The following is an 11778-nucleotide window of genomic DNA, read 5'->3' on the forward strand; positions in this document are numbered from 1 at the left end:
CCAAGTAATAGCTAACTGTGGCATGCCCATCATCCGGCTCTGCTGAAGGATCTGATAGCGGAAGTGGGATTTGTTTCGGTACATTTCCCCCTTGCTTGTAAAAGTTTTGAGAAGGGATAGATTGCAGCGCAGAGGACATGATCTGGGCTGGCCCTATCATTAGCCCAAGGGAGCCAGCTGCTTCCAGCAGGGAATAGTAGAGAGTTGTAGCAGTGGAATCAGAGAATTATAGAAGGGTTCCTTGGGTCGTCTAGTCCAAACCCCTGCAACACAGGAATCACAGCTAAACAATCTCTGATGACCCGTCAACCTCTATTTAAAAGCCTACAATGCAGGAGAGTCCACCAGCATCTTCTGAGTGAGTCCTTTCCACTGTTTAGAATTACAGAATCATAGAATTGTGGTGCTGGAAGGTATGCCCAATGGTCATCGAGTCTGACACACACACCCCAACAATGCATAAATCACAGCTAAAGAAGCCCAGTCAGGTGGCCACCCAGCCTTGGTGTAAACACCTCCAGTGAAAGAGAGCCCACCACCTTTCGAGTGAGTCTGTTCCACTATCAAACAGCTCTGACCATCAGAAAGTTTTTCCTGACATTTAGTCCGAAGCTCCTTTCTTCTCGTTTTGAGTATTTGCCAGGTGAGGACTTAGGGCTTTGCAGGATTTTCTGGTGCCCCAATGCTGTTGACCCAGCAGAATCCATTTTAACTGGTCAGACCAATAAGAACCTTGGTGGTTCAGAACACTCCTGGTTAAGATATTATAAGAGAAGAAAAAAGTTTTGATCCCTGCATTGTAAGGGGTTGGACTAGATGACCCTTTGGGGGATGCTTCCAACTCTACAATTCTATTATTGAATGAAAGAGAATTCACCACTATCTGAGGCAGTCCATTCCACTGCTGAACTGCACTTACCATCAGGAAGTTCTCCATCATGTTCAGACAGAATCCCCTTTCTTGCCATTGTAATCCATTGGTTTGGGTCCTACCTTCTGTAGCAGCATAAAACAAGCTTGTTCCATTCTTGAGTGTGCCAACCTTATGTGGGAGGACAGACCTTTGTGTGCCAGACAGCCTACTCTGTAGACCCTGACCTAGCCTGCTTCCTTTAGTGGTTGAGGACACTGACTCATTGCCAGCACGTGGCTTCAATACATAGTTAAAGAAGAGGCTGCTGGATCAGGCCACTAGCTCATTTATTCCAGCATTCTGTTCTCACAGTAGCTAACCAGATACCTTTTATGGAAAATGAGTGGGTAGGAGCCAAATGCAAGAGCACTCTCCCCTCCTGATTTTTCCAGAAATGGATATTTGGAAGCATGGCTGCCTCCAACTGTGGAGGCACAGCATCGTTCTCATAGCTAGTAGCTATTGATAGCCCTCTCCTTCCTGAATTTGTCCAATTCTCTTTTAAACCCATCCCAGCTGGTGGCCATCACACTTCTCTGGTGGTAACTATGTGCTGTATGAAGTACTTTTTTATCTGCCCCCAAATCTTCTAACGCTTCTGTTTCTGTGAACCAAAGCTACATTTTAAAATAAATAAACTCATTTTCAAATAGGTGCAAGCATTAGATTGCTCTACGGCAGCAATGGAGGTGCAGTTCCTCCCTCTGCATGGCTCAAGGGAGCTGCAAAACTCCCAACCATAGCAGACGATGGTTCCATGCAAATGGGAAAAAAGGGTTATTATTATATCATATTGCTTTTTAATCCCACAGTGGTGAGTAGGCTACGTGCAAAAGAGAAAGCAGATTGGAGAGTGCTTCTTGATGTCATGATCAAGATGCAAGACACAGTTATTCTTAGATCCCTTGTTTTGCCTTTGTAAAGTGACAGGTGGAATCAGCAACAAAACACAGCAGGGTAGCCTCAAAGTCCTAGCAAGGACATCTCCTCCCCATGATTCTCCCAGGACAATACAAGGAGCTCAAGCAGAGATTTCCCAGCCCCAGCAGAGGCGGTTTTAAGGCGGAGTGATCAGTTCTCCGTGCTGGGCATTGAGCAGATAGGGAACCCAGTATGGAAGCATGAGGGCTCTGACAGGGTTCTTCCTAGAGTCTTCTTTCTCCTTCCCAAAACCTTGTCCATCTATCGGAAGGAGGTGGAAGTGCTCTAGGACCCTGACAGAGCCCTCACACCTCCTTCTCCGAAGCCTGGCACAGCATAACAGCAGGGAAGGGGGCGAATTTTGCCCTAACTCAGGGCACCATGCTACCAAAATCTGCCCTGGCCTAGTTTTCAATTTTCTTTGCTTATCAGACATTCACCTTGCTGTGGCTTCTGAGTAAGGCTAGCCCTCATTAGGCTGCTTTTGGGGAGGGCTTGTCCTGTGGATTTGCCACATCCTCCCAGGTTTCGGATGCCAGCCTTCTGGAAAAGTGTCAGGATTTCAGGTGTCCCTCTTACACCAAGAACCCACCAAGCTGGCAGTTTAATTGCACTTAGATTTATTATCAGTAGTTTCAGTCCGAGCTCACAGCTCAATCATCTCCCGAAGATGACGTTGAGCTCACTAAAGGGCGGGTCCTCCGCCAACAGGACATCCTCCATCGGCTGCCCCTCCTACTCTTGGACTGACGCCAAGCCTGGACCCTACTTCCTTGTCGTGTCCATGGGGACACGGGGGCAGTTTGCCCACCCCCCTCTGCAGTTCCTCTGAACAGGCCTCTGTCTTACCTATGCTATCTTGGGAATTTACAGCCAGGACTCTAGGACAGGAGGGGCTTGCATCACTCTCAGCATGGGAAGGAAGCAAGCCTCTGTTTCCCCCAGCCTGCCACCCTTCCTCTTCAGAGTCCTCACTGTCACTCTGGTAAAGGACATTCCAGACAAAAAGATGCAGAAGCACAGGAACCTTTGTGTCAGAACGCCTTTGAGCCCATGCCAACGACTGGGCTCAACAACTGGTTCTGCCCTGACTTGGCTAGGTGAACTGGAGCACTTCCAGAGACCTTCCACTCCTGGAAAGCAGGTCTAAGTGCACTGGACCCACAACTGTCCATTGTGAGCGCCCAACTCAGCAGAGTATGAACGACACGGAAGAAAGCTGTGAAGCATAACTTCTTTTATTTCTAATAGCTCCTGCAAACTAAAACTAAAGAGCTACTGGCTTGCATGAGTGTTACAGCTCTCATTCAGCCATCTAATCGCTACATAAATAACACACAGACTCCACACAGAGTCAGGCAGGAGTGGAAGAAGTGAAGAGCAGCTTCCGCCCCCTCCTTTCTGAAAACATCAGGAGATTCTTGCAATGGGAGGGGGTGAAAATATCAACACTTTGAAGGCATTGAAACTGTGTTTAGTTGGATACAACCTTTCTCTCCCCCACCCCCATGACTGCTTCAGAGCTGAACTCGGCTAGACTGTCCTGTTCATGGAAGGATTTCCATTTGCTCAGGAGAACTTTCCTTCCTTCCCTCCCTGGCTGTGCATCCCACCTCTGCTCCAGAGGGTTGGGGGAACCCAGAAACAAATGTGTGAGGGGGAGGGCTTGGGAAGAAGGCATTCAGGAAATGTTGGCAGGTGCAGGGCAGACAGAAGAATGTCCTTCTTCATGTGGCACATAGTTAAACTGCGAAACTCACTCTCGCAGGAGGAAGGGATGCTTTTGGTGGCTTTAAAGGACTATTCTGCATTCTCATGGAGGAGAGGGCTGTGGATGGCTCCTAGTCACAATGGCTATGTTCTGCTTTCATGGTCAGAGACAGTAATGCTTCTGAATACCACGCCCTGGAAGTTGCTAGTGACAGATAGTGTAGTGTAATGGTTAGCGTATGATCTGGGAGACCAGGATTTGAGTTTCCACTCAACCATGAAGCTCGCTGGTTGAGCTTGGGCCAATCATCTGGGCCAGTGTGATGTAGTGGTTAAGAGCGGTGGACTTGTAATCTGGTGAACCGGGTTCGGGTCTCCGCTCTTCCACATGCAGCTGCTGGGTGACCTTGGGCTAGTCACACTTCTTTGAAGTCTCTCAGTCCCACTTACCTCACAGAGTGTTTGTTGTGGGGGAGGAAGGGAAAGGAGAATGTTAGCCACTTTGAGACTCCTTCGGGTAGTGATAAAGCAGGATATCAAATTCAAACTCCTCCTCCTCCTCCTCCTCCTCCTCTTCTTCTCTGGTCTATCCTACCTCATAGGGTTGTTGTGGGGACTAAATGGGGAGGAGGCCAACCATGTACAGCACCTCAAGTGCCTTGTAAGAAAAGATAGTATGTAAATATAACAAATAGATAAGAAACTGAAGGATGGGAGAGTGCTGTTGTGGGTTTCCCCCAGGTATCTAGGCAACCATTGTGAGAATAGGATGCTGAACTAGATGGGAAAATAGGGATGTCCCATTCCATAACAGCAGCAACAGCAACAATTTTATTATTTATACCCCACCCATCTGACTGGGTTGCCCCAGCCGCTCTGGGCAGCTTCCAAAAGATATAAAACATAAAATATTTTTTTAAAAAAAACCTTCCCCATACAGGGCTACCTTCAGATGTCCTTTAAAGGTTGTGTAGTTATTTATCTCCTTGGCTCAGGGGTCGCATAGCTCCATGTCCTCCAACATTTCTTTGATGAAAATAAGGATATCCTAAGGAAAAGCAGGACATTCCAAGACCAAATCAGAAACCAGGATGGCTTCTGTAAATCTGGGGCTGTCCCTGGAAAATAGGGACACTTGGAGGGTCTAAGATATGTCTCTGGTCTGATGCAGCAAGCTTCTTCTCACATTCTCATGAGAGGAAGGGGAAGTTATGTTGCATAAGCAGAAGGCTTTTTCTGAACAGGAGAACTTCATTGGATACAAACTTCTGTCTCTTTTTTTTGTGGGGATAAAAGTGGGGAGTGGGAAACTACAATGTTGTGTAACCTCTGTGAAAATTTTATGAAAACGAATCAGGACAGTTGTTCAACGTGTGCTTTCTCTGGCAGCAACCACTGTGTCTTCCCCTAGGGCATAATTTGAGAACCTTTCTTTTGTTCCAGACAAAATAGCTATTATTAAGCACTGCCCCCATCTCGACAACAAAAGTTGTATTCAATTCAGCTGTTTCTAGAGCCCTGGCAACGCTTTCCCAAGGGATACTCACCTTGTCACTTTCACTCAGTTGACAGGTAAAAATGTTCCTGGTTCCCTGGGATTTTAAGAACTGCCAATTTTAGCCCTTTTAAACATCAAGCGTATATGCATATTTAAAATAAAAATAAACCACGCTACTTTCTATTTGAATGTACCACTGCTGTCTTATTTTACTGTGTTGATGTGACAATATTATTTGGTGGGTTCCCACCCCCCACCCCCCGTCCCTTGATCTTACCACTTCATTAGCCACCCTGGGAACAGACTCTTTATTATTTATGTATGTATGTATTTGTTTGTTTGTTTGTACGAAGTGACAGGTAGAAATTAGGTAAACAATCCATTTATTGGAATATTTCTTTTTGTGCCCGTCAGAACTCTGTGTTCTCAGCTGCCTTCTGTAGTAATGAAAGAGGTGGAAAACTGCACCAGAAACTACATTCAGAGATGATGCGATGAGCTCCCATTTCAAATATCTAAAGGGCTATCAAATAAATGATGGAATAAATGTGTTGGTCCAGATGGTAGGGTATGAGGCAATAGCTTCTATTCTTTTGGTGGGGAGAGAGAGATTTAGTCAAACATTCTGGCAAACCTCCTAATAGCATGAGCAGAGTCTGGATGGCCACTGTGATGGATGGTCCTTGAGTCAGTCTTAGAAAGCAATCAGAGTTCCTTGGAGTATCATCCAATCAGGAGACAGAATGGAGACTAGAAAGTCAAAATTTGGAACTTGACCTTTTACATTGCTGGATAGGGATTAGTTTAGAGGCTGGTTGGGGTTGAATTAGCAGTTAGATGGACAGGGCAACACAGATTTTTCTTTTCCCCTTAAGGAGAAAGTAAATAAAAGAATCATGGAATTGCAAAGCTGGAAGGAATGCCAAGGGTCATGTGGCCCAACACCTTGCAATACAGAAATCACAACTAAAGAATCTCTTACAGGTGGGCCCCCAACCTCAGTGGAGAAGCTGCATGCTCCGCTACTGGGGGCGGAGAGCAGATGGGGGCGTGACACACATCCGGGGGGCGTGGTATGTCACCTGTGATGGCGTGGTGCATGTTCTGGAGGCGTGGCACGTCACTTGTGGGGGGGGATGCATTGCATGTCGGGGGGGCGCCGCAATGGCACCCTATCGGAATAGTGGTGCCGGGGGCGGACTGCTCCCTCTGCACCCCCATTCCTGCGCCAGTGCTCAACCTCTGTCTTAAAACCTCATATGAAAGAGAGTCCAATTCACTGTCCAAAGCTCTTACCATCAGAAAGAGCTTCCTAACTTTTAGTCAGAATCTCCTTTCTTGTCATTTAAACCCAATTGTTCAGGCCCTAGCCTATGGATCAGGAGAAAGCCATCTTGCTCCATCTTCCATGTGACAGCCTTTCACCAGGTTAAACATACCCAACTCCCTCCCATTTGATGTATCCAATTGGTTTCCAGACCGACGTGGAGGATTTAAAATGTGCTTGTGGGCGGGGAGTAGTTGATTTGCTTTATTGTGTATTTTGTGTTCTCATTCTATATATTTATGTTGTGAGAGCACCCAAATCCCATCAGTCTCCTCATTCCCATTATTAGTGAGGGAAATTGTCACAGTCACCTATGACTGATGTCATAGCAGCGGGTATCTGGCAACAAGATGGAGTTGGGGTAGATTATATCTGGGGTGCCTCATATGATTCTCTTAGCCCAGATAGAAATAGGGATAGGGGAGAAATTTAATTCATCTGGTGAATTGGAGTCAGTTAAAGCCAAATCTATCAAACTCGCACATTCTGAAACAACACACCAACAGAAACACACAAAATTTGCACTGACCTGAATTTTGCAATGCAACTCTCCAGCTAGGGTTTACAAGAATGAATGTATATCAGGAAAGTGTTCGTAAAAGGGACTATATTGGTGAAAACTGCATAGAATATGTTGCATAGCATGCAGGAAGCATGCAGGAAAAAATATTAGGAGAAATGTCTTGTAAAATGAGTACATTCATCGAAACAGCAGGCACTAAAACACTCCCCTTAAAGAGCTAGAGTTCCCTGAACAATTAAACAGGTAACCCTGGGAGTGGTATATTTCTGAGAGGAATTTGGGGGTGGGTGGAAGGTCTACTAACAACTATTAGCACCCTTAACAAACCACAACTCCTAGATTTGGGGTGGAAAGCCAGGATTGTGTATGGTAGGACTTTCAGTGTGGTACCTCAGGTTACATACGCTTCAGGTTACATACGCTTCAGGTTACAGACTCCGCTAACCCAGAAACAGTGCTTCAGGTTAAGAACTTTGCTTCAGGATGGGAACAGAAATCGTTCTCCGGCGGTGCAGCAGCAGCAGGAGGCCCCATGAGCTCAAGTGGTGCTTCAGGTTAAGAACAGTTTCAGGTTAAGTACGGACCTCCGGAACGAATTAAGTACTTAACCTGTGGTACCACTGTAATGTATGCACAACAGAGAAAAACAAATCCCTGCCTCTGAACCATGAGAATTTCACCAAAGTTTTATCTCTCTAATTTTCAAATGCAATGCCTTTTTGCATTAATTGATGGAGAACAATTACAAAAAATGTAGGGAAATTTGGGGAAAGAAAGGGATCGTTTCCAGACCCATCCACTCTCTCCCTCAGCCTCTGAATGTCTGCAAGATGGCTTTCCCCCCTCCTCATAGCTCATCTGAACCGCTGAATCTTTGGACACGGACCAACTGAGACTCTAGGATTGCTTCACTACTCTCCCTTTTTACATCAGTGCAGCTGGTTGGAAATCGGAAAGCTTTTTCTTTTTTCCTTTTTTTGAATGGCTCTGATTGTGCAAATACTGGCAACGCTTCCCTTCTGGTGCAATCTAAATTTAGGAGTTCCTTTTTGTGTGCGTAAAATTAGAAAATGCCTGTTGGGTAGCTTTTCCTTTTGGCAAGACTCTGTGCCAAGCCAGGTATTTGTGGCGAGAGCAGCTGGACCCAAATCAAGACATCAAGTTGGATGGTTTGCAACTCAGGTTCCCAAAGTGAGTTACAGAAATTGGCAACTATGGGCTTTGTCTGAAAGTACAGAGGGGCTGAACAACCAACCCAATCTCATTTTAGTCTTGCTGGCACTAGATCATAGGTCTGTTCCATCCTGAAAGGTGTGTGGGGGGGGTTTGGGGGGGGGTGCTGGTTGGTTTTAAAGAACTCATTTGCATTGGATGCATTTTTACACACATTCAATGGAAAATGGGCACTTCTAAAAAGGAAAATGTGCACTTTGCAATGCTTTTTAATACTTTCATCTGTAAAATATGCATTTCTTCCTATACACATAAAAATATAATGCTGTCATCACGCAGCCTCCTTTGGAGGTTTTGTAGGGCTGCATCACGATGGATAGGCATGAAGAAGTGGAGTTGGGAAGGTGAAAAATGAGTTTAATGTTTACATGGGGTTCCACTAGGAAGTGGAAGTCCTAGTGTGTTAATGTGGGAATAGTGGTTGGTTGGTTGGTTGGTTGGTTGGTTGGTTGGTTGGTGAGTGTAGCAAGAAGGGGTGCAGCCCCTAGTTGCAGTGGGTTTTTTCTGGGGGGACGCAGGGGTATGCATACCCCTAAACATTTTGTGAATCTTTGTACTTTTGTCAATTTACTGTATGTATTTTTTCCCAATTTGAACTCTAAAATGGTGATTTTCTTGAGTCAAAATGAGAATTCGCCTAAACATTTTTTTTTTAATAGAAAAAAAGGCACTGCCCAGTTGTATGCATATTTGTGTAAAGCAGTATTTCTGCATACACATTTTGCATTCACCTTTGCCAAATTGGGAGAACTGCATAATCTGACTGCCGGTTGCATTATAGTATAAGATGCACAGAATTTGGAAGCAGGTGTCAAATTGGGTCAGTCTTCTGTAAGAAGAAGACCAAATGAATCCCTCTTCTAATTGCTGGGACCTGGTTTTGCATAGGCCACAACTGAAGACCAGATTCAAGTGGGACTGCCCTGTCATCTAGAAGTTGGGGGCAGGGGACGTGTTTGGAGCAATTTCAAAAATAACAAAACTAAATGTTTCAGCATTCCCATGACTCACCTTACTGAATTTATTCAATGTTCTGAAAAAAACAGACATTAATTTCCCTTCTCCTGTTAGCAGCTCAAACAACTGCAGCAAAGTTTTGGGATGGTTCTAATTTTTCAGACTGGTTCTGAAAGGTTTGGCTATTTTTGAAAAAACCCAACCATAAGTTAAGGGTACAAACTGATCAGAGAAAAAGAGAACCATATGTGGCAATTTGGTGCTCACTTATTTAGTATGTTAACTCAAAAGAACACAAAAGAACAGTTCAGGCTCAACACAAATCTGCCTGGTTATTTTAGGAATTTCTTGTAGCCTTGTGTTTGCTTGTTTGTTTTCATTTTTCCCTCTAATTTCTTTCATGCTTTTTGATGTAACCACATATAACCACAGAGTTTGGAATATGATTGTCTTGTCTTCTCTTGCTTTGCAAAATGGATCTGCAGTTTCTGCCTGCATCAGTCTCAGGAAGTGGCAGTGGGGTGGTTAACTGCAGCAGTGGCAGCAGTAAGGGAGAAGTACGTATTGCCACAGCTGCCACTTCCAGAGACCGATGCAGGCAGATCCAATCCAGCCTTTAACTACTGTCTGCACACCACTATGTTTTGGTTCCTTCTTCCTCTGTTCTGCCTTTGTCTCCTCCCCACTGCCACTTCCCCATAGATCGTGGCAGCTGAGGGACCTGGGTTGTTGCTCTGTATGTTCTCCCTTCTCACCACGGTCTCCATGTTTGCCAACATTATACGCTACAAAGATGTCTGCAAACATGACATGAGCGCTGGCAACATTAACCCCACGGAATGGGAATCCTTTGCAGATGAATGTCGTGCCTAGAGGCAATCAGGTTGTGTATCTGAGGCATTGCGGGGGGGATTTGGGGGGTCTGAAGGAGCCCCCTTTGAGGGAGACCAGGGGTTCTGTTAAAAATCTCTTGGCTCACAAAAGGTCCCTTTTGAGACATAAGAGACACCCTTTCCTCTGCTCACAGAAGAGGCCCCTTTGCAGAGACACCTGGGCTCAGAGAAGATGAGAATGGCATTTGGGAATGTACTTCTGAAGAGTAAATTTATGGGAGTCTGGCCATCCCAGCTTACCACAAAGACAACTCGCCCTTATGTAGGCTTGTTATCTATGTAAACATAAATCTCAGACTACTATTCTACCTTTTAGTATGTAGGCTTGTATCTATGTAGACTAAAAAGTGAGGGGCCCTCGAAGGGATGCCATGTCAAGGTGCAAACTGGACAGAGAGTTGTATCCAATGGGTGTTTTGCCACCTACCCTCTGCAAATGTCTGGAGCTTTTGATTGGATTTTATATGAACCCTTTGTCTGTAAACCCTTTAAAAAGTTCCCTGTGGACAACACCTGGGGTTCAGTTTTTGCGGAGCAATCTCACTGAAACACTTTTACTGCAGTAAAGTACTCTTGGACTCTTCCTTCAACCCGACTCACGAGCAGTTAATGGTACTAGTGTGAATAGCAGGTTTTCTCCTGCTTCATGCCCACAGCGGTGACCAGAGCAGGAGTGATTGCTGGGAGGAGCACAGAGAGAGGAATTGCCAAGGTGCACCAGTAGCAGCAAAACTGGATGCCTTCATCTGCCCCACCTGCAATAAAACATGACTCTCCTATATTGATCTATACAGCCACAACAGGCACTGTAACTCTGCAACAGTTTGACTTCACCCCAGAAGGGGTTGTCTCCTGAGACAGACGGTTGGCAACTACAACAGTGCTGTGTCTGGGCACCCTCAGCACCCCCTGCCTATGCCTTGATATGAAAGGGAAGGAAGCCATTTTACACTGTCAAATATTTGATGGTATGTATTGATGTATAGAGAAAGGCTCTTCTGGGTATTTGCAAAAGACCTGAAGTCATGGAGGCCAGCAAGGACCATTGTTTAGTGGCAATGTCCTCCAATCTTCACCAGCCTGTTACCTTCCCAATTGTTTTGAACTACGACTCCCATCAGCCCCAGGAAGACAGGAGTACATGTTTTGCAGGTCTAATCCCAGGTCTAATCCCTGGTATTTCCTGTATTTTAGAGTACAGGAAAAACTTCCACCGAAGGCCCTGGAGATCCACTGACAATCAGAGGCAGAAGAAAGAAAGAAAGAAAGAAAGAAAGAAAGAAAGAAAGAAAGAAAGAGGAAGGAAGGAAGGAAGGAAGGAAGGAAGGAAGGAAGGTGGGAAGAATGAACCTCATTGATTTCTGAACAATAAAAAATGAAAATTGTTCAATCATTTCATTTTTAGGTACCCACCCACTGTTCATTTATATTGGTACACAAATTGAAATAACCTGGAACGACCTGGACAGGTCACAGTGAGGTCACAGGGGATAAGAAAGACAGATATAAAATGAGGTCTACAAATCAAAGGCTCTTCTGGTTCATCCATCTGGCATTTGGCACATCTGATCCTTTGAAAGGGTAACAGAAGGCCTGGGAATTTTATGCCTTTTGGATGGTAAATGCCAATGCTGTAAACATCAGAAGTCTTAAAACAAACATAAATGGGAGGGAATGAAATGAATGGAATTCAAAGAAATGAAATACAAAATTAAGTTTAGGCAAAGGTATTGCTGGGTACTTAAAGGATTCAGGGCACTGGCTCATCGGAACACAAATGCACAGAAAACTTGCATAGGTTAA

This window comes from Podarcis tiliguerta, assembly GCF_965153285.1.
Source record: "Podarcis tiliguerta genome assembly, chromosome: 8".
NCBI classification, from domain to species: Eukaryota; Metazoa; Chordata; class Lepidosauria; order Squamata; family Lacertidae; genus Podarcis; species Podarcis tiliguerta.